The following is a 7,500-nucleotide window of genomic DNA, read 5'->3' as shown; positions in this document are numbered from 1 at the left end:
GGTCTCCCATCCAAGTACTAACCAGGCCCATCCCTGTTTAGCTTCCGAGATCAGACGAGATCAGGCGTGCTCAAGGGGTGTGGCCACAAGCGAGAGCAAGGCTCGCTGGCACCCTTCTTATTGAGAGGACAGCTCCGTCACCTCTTTTACGACGCTGCTTTTTTTCCCTTGCGTTTTTCTCTTCTTCCCACGTTCTCTCTCTTCACTGCCTTCGTCCCCGCTCTATTTCACTTCAGCCTTTCACTCTTGCTTCCTTCCAATGAGGACGGAGCTGCGGGAGAAAGGGCGCTATAGAGGATCGCTGTGGAGAGCTGCTGCTGTGCTTTGACATCTGAGCTCTGTGGAAAACGATCTCAATACAATTCTGAAAAACGCGACTCTCCGAACGCCAGCCGAACAAGTCTCCACAGCCGAAGCGCTGTGTCTCTTTTCAGCTGGCGATAAACCTTTCCTCGATCCTTTGCGGACTTGTAAAACTGTTCCCGATCAGAATAAAAAACGCTCACGCTAATACACAAGCACCCGTGTCTCGCCAAAGCTGACAAATAAACAGACGGACAAGCCGCACTGCACGTGTGAACAGGGGAATGAGCGAGCGAGCGGGGATAGGGCACCTCCTGCGCTTAAAAGTTTACAGCACCTGGTATTCCCAGGCGGTCTCCCATCCAAGTACTAACCAGGCCCATCCCTGTTTAGCTTCCGAGATCAGACGAGATCAGGCGTGCTCAAGGGGGTGTGGCCGTAAGCGAGAGCAAGGCTCGCTGGCACCCTTCTTATTGAGAGGACAGCTCCGTCACCTCTTTTATGACGCTGCTTTTTTTCCCTTGCGTTTTTCTCTTCTTCCCACGTTCTCTCTCTTCACTGCCTTTGTCCCCGCTCTATTTCACTTCAGCCTTTCACTCTTGCTTCCTTCCAATGAGGACGGAGCTGCGGGAGAAAGGGCGCTATAGAGGATCGCTGTGGAGAGCTGCTGCTGTGCTTTGACATCTGAGCTCTGTGGAAAACGATCTCAATACAATTCTGAAAAACGCGACTCTCCGAACGCCAGCCGAACAAGTCTCCACAGCCGAAGCGCTGTGTCTCTTTTCAGCTGGCGATAAACCTTTCCTCGATCCTTTGCGGACTTGTTAAACTGTTCATGATCAGAATAAAAAACGCTCACGCTAATACACAAACATCCGTGTCTCGCCAAAGCTGACAAATAAACAGACGGACAAGCCGCACTGCACATGTGAACAGGGGAATGAGCGAGCGAGCGGGGATAGGGCGCCTCCTGCGCTTAAAAGCTTACAGCACCTGGTATTCCCAGGCGGTCTCCCATCCAAGTACTAACCAGGCCCATCCCTGTTTAGCTTCCGAGATCAGACGAGATCAGGCGTGCTCAAGGGGGTGTGGCCGTAAGCAAGAGCAAAGCTCGCTGGCACCCTTCTTATTGAGAGGACAGCTCCGTCACCTCTTTTACGACGCTGCTTTTTTTCCCTTGCGTTTTTCTCTACTTCCCACGTTCTCTCTCTTCACTGCCTTTGTCCCCGCTCTATTTCACTTCAGCCTTTCACTCTTGCTTCCTTCCAATGAGGACGGAGCTGCGGGAGAAAGGGCGCTATAGAGGATCGCTGTGGAGAGCTGCTGCTGTGCTTTGACATCTGAGCTCTGTGGAAAACGATCTCAATACAATTCTGAAAAACGCGACTCTCCGAACGCCAGCCGAACAAGTCTCCACAGCCGAAGCGCTGTGTCTCTTTTCAGCTGGCGATAAACCTTTCCTCGATCCTTTGCGGACTTGTTAAACTGTTCATGATCAGAATAAAAAACGCTCACGCTAATACACAAACATCCGTGTCTCGCCAAAGCTGACAAATAAACAGACGGACAAGCCGCACTGCACATGTGAACAGGGGAATGAGCGAGCGAGCGGGGATAGGGCGCCTCCTGCGCTTAAAAGCTTACAGCACCTGGTATTCCCAGGCGGTCTCCCATCCAAGTACTAACCAGGCCCATCCCTGTTTAGCTTCCGAGATCAGACGAGATCAGGCGTGCTCAAGGGGGTGTGGCCGTAAGCAAGAGCAAAGCTCGCTGGCACCCTTCTTATTGAGAGGACAGCTCCGTCACCTCTTTTACGACGCTGCTTTTTTTCCCTTGCGTTTTTCTCTACTTCCCACGTTCTCTCTCTTCACTGCCTTTGTCCCCGCTCTATTTCACTTCAGCCTTTCACTCTTGCTTCCTTCCAATGAGGACGGAGCTGCGGGAGAAAGGGCGCTATAGAGGATCGCTGTGGAGAGCTGCTGCTGTGCTTTGACATCTGAGCTCTGTGGAAAACGATCTCAATACAATTCTGAAAAACGCGACTCTCCGAACGCCAGCCGAACAAGTCTCCACAGCCGAAGCGCTGTGTCTCTTTTCAGCTGGCGATAAAACTTTCCTCGATCCTTTGCGGACTTGTTAAACTGTTCATGATCAGAATAAAAAACGCTCACGCTAATACACAAACACCCGTGTCTCGCCAAAGCTGACAAATAAACAGACGGACAAGCCGCACTGCACATGTGAACAGGGGAATGAGCGAGCGAGCGGGGATAGGGCGCCTCCTGCGCTTAAAAGCTTACAGCACCTGGTATTCCCAGGCGGTCTCCCATCCAAGTACTAACCAGGCCCATCCCTGTTTAGCTTCCGAGATCAGACGAGATCAGGCGTGCTCAAGGGGGTGTGGCCGTAAGCGAGAGCAAGGCTCGCTGGCACCCTTCTTATTGAGAGGACAGCTCCGTCACCTCTTTTACGACGCTGTTTTTTTTCCCTTGCGTTTTTCTCTTCTTCCCACGTTCTCTCTCTTCACTGCCTTCGTCCCCGCTCTATTTCACTTCAGCCTTTCACTCTTGCTTCCTTCCAATGAGGACGGAGCTGCGGGAGAAAGGGCGCTATAGAGGATCGCTGTGGAGAGCTGCTGCTGTGCTTTGACATCTGAGCTCTGTGGAAAACGATCTCAATACAATTCTGAAAAACGCGACTCTCCGAACGCCAGCCGAACAAGTCTCCACAGCCGAAGCGCTGTGTCTCTTTTCAGCTGGCGATAAACCTTTCCTCGATCCTTTGCGGACTTGTAAAACTGTTCCTGATCAGAATAAAAAACGCTCACGCTAATACACAAGCACCCGTGTCTCGCCAAAGCTGACAAATAAACAGACGGACAAGCCGCACTGCACGTGTGAACAGGGGAATGAGCGAGCGAGCGGGGATAGGGCGCCTCCTGCGCTTAAAAGCTTACAGCACCTGGTATTCCCAGGCGGTCTCCCATCCAAGTACTAACCAGGCCCATCCCTGTTTAGCTTCCGAGATCAGACGAGATCAGGCGTGCTCAAGGGGGTGTGGCCGTAAGCGAGAGCAAGGCTCGCTGGCACCCTTCTTATTGAGAGGACAGCTCCGTCACCTCTTTTATGACGCTGCTTTTTTTCCCTTGCGTTTTTCTCTTCTTCCCACGTTCTCTCTCTTCACTGCCTTCGTCCCCGCTCTATTTCACTTCAGCCTTTCACTCTTGCTTCCTTCCAATGAGGACGGAGCTGCGGGAGAAAGGGCGCTATAGAGGATCGCTGTGGAGAGCTGCTGCTGTGCTTTGACATCAGAGCTCTGTTGAAAACGATCTCAATACAATTCTGAAAAACGCGACTCTCCGAACGCCAGCCGAACAAGTCTCCACAGCCGAAGCGCTGTGTCTCTTTTCAGCTGGCGATAAACCTTTCCTCGATCCTTTGCGGACTTGTAAAACTGTTCCTGATCAGAATAAAAAACGCTCACGCTAATACACAAGCACCAGTGTCTCGCCAAAGCTGACAAATAAAGAGACGGACAAGCCGCACTGCACGTGTGAACAGGGGAATGAGCGAGCGAGCGGGGATAGGGCGCCTCCTGCGCTTAAAAGCGTACAGCACCTGGTATTCCCAGGCGGTCTCCCATCCAAGTACTAACCAGGCCCATCCCTGTTTAGCTTCCGAGATCAGACGAGATCAGGTGTGCTCAAGGGGGTGAGGCCATAAGCAAGAGCAAGGCTCGCTGGCACCCTTCTTATTGAGAGGACAGCTCCGTCACCTCTTTTACGACGCTGCTTTTTTTCCCTTGCGTTTTTCTCTTCTTCCCACGTTCTCTCTCTTCACTGCCTTCGTCCCCGCTCTATTTCACTTCAGCCTTTCACTCTTGCTTCCTTCCAATGAGGACGGAGCTGCGGGAGAAAGGGCGCTATAGAGGATCGCTGTGGAGAGCTGCTGCTGTGCTTTGACATCTGAGCTCTGTGGAAAACGATCTCAATACAATTCTGAAAAACGCGACTCTCCGAACGCCAGCCGAACAAGTCTCCACAGCCGAAGCGCTGTGTCTCTTTTCAGCTGGCGATAAACCTTTCCTCGATCCTTTGCGGACTTGTAAAACTGTTCCTGATCAGAATAAAAAACGCTCACGCTAATACACAAGCACCCGTGTCTCACCAAAGCTGACAAATAAACAGACGGACAAGCCGCACTTCACGTGTGAACAGGGGAATGAGCGAGCGAGCGGGGATAGGGCGCCTCCTGCGCTTAAAAGCTTACAGCACCTGGTATTCCCAGGCGGTCTCCCATCCAAGTACTAACCAGGCCCATCTCTGTTTAGTTTCCTAGATCAGACGAGATCAGGCGTGCTCAAGGGGGTGAGGCCATAAGCAAGAGCAAAGCTCGCTGGCACCCTTCTTATTGAGAGGACAGCTCCGTCACCTCTTTTATGAAGCTGCTCTTTTTCCCTTGCGTTTTTCTCTTCTTCCCACGTTCTCTCTCTTCACTGCCTTCGTCCCCGCTCTATTTCACTTCAGCCTTTCACTCTTGCTTCCTTCCAATGAGGACGGAGCTGCGGGAGAAAGGGCGCTATAGAGGATCGCTGTGGAGAGCTGCTGCTGTGCTTTGACATCTGAGCTCTGTGGAAAACGATCTCAATACAATTCTGAAAAACGCGACTCTCCGAACGCCAGCCGAACAAGTCTCCACAGCCGAAGCGCTGTGTCTCTTTTCAGCTGGCGATAAACCTTTCCTCGATCCTTTGCGGACTTGTTAAACTGTTCATGATCAGAATAAAAAACGCTCACGCTAATACACAAACACCCGTGTCTCGCCAAAGCTGACAAATAAACAGAGGGACAAGCCGCACTGCACGTGTGAACAGGGGAATGAGCGAGCGAGCGGGGATAGGGCGCCTCCTGCGCTTAAAAGCTTACAGCACCTGGTATTCCCAGGCGGTCTCCCATCCAAGTACTAACCAGGCCCATCCCTGTTTAGCTTCCGAGATCAGACGAGATCAGGCGTGCTCAAGGGGGTGTGGCCGTAAGCGAGAGCAAGGCTCGCTGGCACCCTTCTTATTGAGAGGACAGCTCCGTCACCTCTTTTACGACGCTGCTTTTTTTCCCTTGCGTTTTTCTCTTCTTCCCACGTTCTCTCTCTTCACTGCCTTCGTCCCCGCTCTATTTCACTTCAGCCTTTCACTCTTGCTTCCTTCCAATGAGGACAGAGCTGCGGGAGAAAGGGCGCTATAGAGGATCGCTGTGGAGAGCTGCTGCTGTGCTTTGACATCTGAGCTCTGTGGAAAACGATCTCAATACAATTCTGAAAAACGCGACTCTCCGAACGCCAGCCGAACAAGTCTCCACAGCCGAAGCGCTGTGTCTCTTTTCAGCTGGCGATAAACCTTTCCTCGATCCTTTGCGGACTTGTAAAACTGTTCCTGATCAGAATAAAAAACGCTCACGCTAATACACAAGCACCCGTGTCTCGCCAAAGCTGACAAATAAACAGACGGACAAGCCGCACTGCACGTGTGAACAGGGGAATGAGCGAGCGAGCGGGGATAGGGCGCCTCCTGCGCTTAAAAGCTTACAGCACCTGGTATTCCCAGGCGGTCTCCCATCCAAGTACTAACCAGGCCCATCCCTGTTTAGCTTCCGAGATCAGACGAGATCAGGCGTGCTCAAGGGGGTGTGGCCGTAAGCGAGAGCAAGGCTCGCTGGCACCCTTCTTATTGAGAGGACAGCTCCGTCACCTCTTTTATGACGCTGCTTTTTTTCCCTTGCGTTTTTCTCTTCTTCCCACGTTCTCTCTCTTCACTGCCTTCGTCCCCGCTCTATTTCACTTCAGCCTTTCACTCTTGCTTCCTTCCAATGAGGACGGAGCTGCGGGAGAAAGGGCGCTATAGAGGATCGCTGTGGAGAGCTGCTGCTGTGCTTTGACATCAGAGCTCTGTTGAAAACGATCTCAATACAATTCTGAAAAACGCGACTCTCCGAACGCCAGCCGAACAAGTCTCCACAGCCGAAGCGCTGTGTCTCTTTTCAGCTGGCGATAAACCTTTCCTCGATCCTTTGCGGACTTGTAAAACTGTTCCTGATCAGAATAAAAAACGCTCACGCTAATACACAAACACCTGTGTCTCGCCAAAGCTGACAAATAAACAGACGGACAAGCCGCACTGCACGTGTGAACAGGGGAATGAGCGAGCGAGCGGGGATAGGGCGCCTCCTGCGCTTAGAAGCTTACAGCACCTGGTATTCCCAGGCGGTCTCCCATCCAAGTACTAACCAGGCCCATCCCTGTTTAGCTTCCGAGATCAGACGAGATCAGGCGTGCTCAAGGGGGTGTGGCCGTAAGCGAGAGCAAGGCTCGCTGGCACCCTTCTTATTGAGAGGACAGCTCCGTCACCTCTTTTACGACGCTGCTTTTTTTCCCTTGCGTTTTTCTCTACTTCCCACGTTCTCTCTCTTCACTGCCTTTGTCCCCGCTCTATTTCACTTCAGCCTTTCACTCTTGCTTCCTTCCAATGAGGACGGAGCTGCGGGAGAAAGGGCGCTATAGAGGATCGCTGTGGAGAGCTGCTGCTGTGCTTAGACATCTGAGCTCTGTGGAAAACGATCTCAATACAATTCTGAAAAACGCGACTCTCCGAACGCCAGCCGAACAAGTCTCCACAGCCGAAGCGCTGTGTCTCTTTTCAGCTGGCGATAAACCTTTCCTCGATCCTTTGCGGACTTGTAAAACTGTTCATGATCAGAATAAAAAACGCTCACGCTAATACACAAACACCCGTGTCTCGCCAAAGCTGACAAATAAACAGACGGACAAGCCGCACTGCACGTGTGAACAGGGGAATGAGCGAGCGAGCGGGGATAGGGCGCCTCCTGCGCTTAAAAGCTTACAGCACCTGGTATTCCCAGGCGGTCTCCCATCCAAGTACTAACCAGGCCCATCCCTGTTTAGCTTCCGAGATCAGACGAGATCAGGCGTGCTCAAGGGGGTGTGGCCGTAAGCGAAAGCAAGGCTCGCTGGCACCCTTCTTATTGAGAGGACAGCTCCGTCACCTCTTTTACGACGCTGCTTTTTTTCCCTTGCGTTTTTCTCTTCTTCCCACGTTCTCTCTCTTCACTGCCTTCGTCCCCGCTCTATTTCACTTCAGCCTTTCACTCTTGCATCCTTCCAATGAGGACGGAGCTGCGGGAGAAAG

The 7,500-nt window shown here is 52.2% G+C and overlaps 10 non-coding genes and 2 pseudogenes across 10 annotated transcripts; all 12 read right to left on the bottom strand.

The window, feature by feature from the left end:
• The window catches only part of LOC138218237 (5S ribosomal RNA), a 118-nt pseudogene extending 27 nt beyond the window's left edge, over positions 1-91 (bottom strand).
• A 537-nt stretch (positions 92-628) lies between these two features.
• LOC138216512 (5S ribosomal RNA) lies at positions 629-747 on the bottom strand. The gene has a single exon (XR_011180224.1). It is a non-coding gene; the product is annotated as a 5S ribosomal RNA (ribosomal RNA).
• Positions 748-1,284: 537 nt separating this feature from the next.
• Positions 1,285-1,403, bottom strand: LOC138244213 (5S ribosomal RNA). Its single transcript, XR_011192826.1, has one exon. It is a non-coding gene; the product is annotated as a 5S ribosomal RNA (ribosomal RNA).
• A 537-nt stretch (positions 1,404-1,940) lies between these two features.
• On the bottom strand, positions 1,941-2,059 carry LOC138244212 (5S ribosomal RNA). The gene has a single exon (XR_011192825.1). It is a non-coding gene; the product is annotated as a 5S ribosomal RNA (ribosomal RNA).
• Positions 2,060-2,596: 537 nt separating this feature from the next.
• On the bottom strand, positions 2,597-2,715 carry LOC138244211 (5S ribosomal RNA). The gene has a single exon (XR_011192824.1). It is a non-coding gene; the product is annotated as a 5S ribosomal RNA (ribosomal RNA).
• A 537-nt stretch (positions 2,716-3,252) lies between these two features.
• LOC138244210 (5S ribosomal RNA) lies at positions 3,253-3,371 on the bottom strand. Its single transcript, XR_011192823.1, has one exon. It is a non-coding gene; the product is annotated as a 5S ribosomal RNA (ribosomal RNA).
• Positions 3,372-3,908: 537 nt separating this feature from the next.
• LOC138217672 (5S ribosomal RNA) lies at positions 3,909-4,027 on the bottom strand. The gene has a single exon (XR_011181384.1). It is a non-coding gene; the product is annotated as a 5S ribosomal RNA (ribosomal RNA).
• Positions 4,028-4,564: 537 nt separating this feature from the next.
• Positions 4,565-4,683, bottom strand: LOC138219037 (5S ribosomal RNA; annotated as a pseudogene).
• Positions 4,684-5,220: 537 nt separating this feature from the next.
• Positions 5,221-5,339, bottom strand: LOC138244209 (5S ribosomal RNA). Its single transcript, XR_011192822.1, has one exon. It is a non-coding gene; the product is annotated as a 5S ribosomal RNA (ribosomal RNA).
• A 537-nt stretch (positions 5,340-5,876) lies between these two features.
• Positions 5,877-5,995, bottom strand: LOC138244208 (5S ribosomal RNA). Its single transcript, XR_011192821.1, has one exon. It is a non-coding gene; the product is annotated as a 5S ribosomal RNA (ribosomal RNA).
• A 537-nt stretch (positions 5,996-6,532) lies between these two features.
• On the bottom strand, positions 6,533-6,651 carry LOC138244206 (5S ribosomal RNA). Its single transcript, XR_011192819.1, has one exon. It is a non-coding gene; the product is annotated as a 5S ribosomal RNA (ribosomal RNA).
• A 537-nt stretch (positions 6,652-7,188) lies between these two features.
• On the bottom strand, positions 7,189-7,307 carry LOC138244205 (5S ribosomal RNA). Its single transcript, XR_011192818.1, has one exon. It is a non-coding gene; the product is annotated as a 5S ribosomal RNA (ribosomal RNA).
• Between the last annotated feature and the right edge of the window lie 193 nt (positions 7,308-7,500).

Source organism: Lepisosteus oculatus, chromosome 14 (assembly GCF_040954835.1).
Source record: "Lepisosteus oculatus isolate fLepOcu1 chromosome 14, fLepOcu1.hap2, whole genome shotgun sequence".
In the NCBI taxonomy this organism is placed as follows: domain Eukaryota; kingdom Metazoa; phylum Chordata; class Actinopteri; order Semionotiformes; family Lepisosteidae; genus Lepisosteus; species Lepisosteus oculatus.
This window is presented reverse-complemented; position numbering and strand designations above follow the sequence as displayed.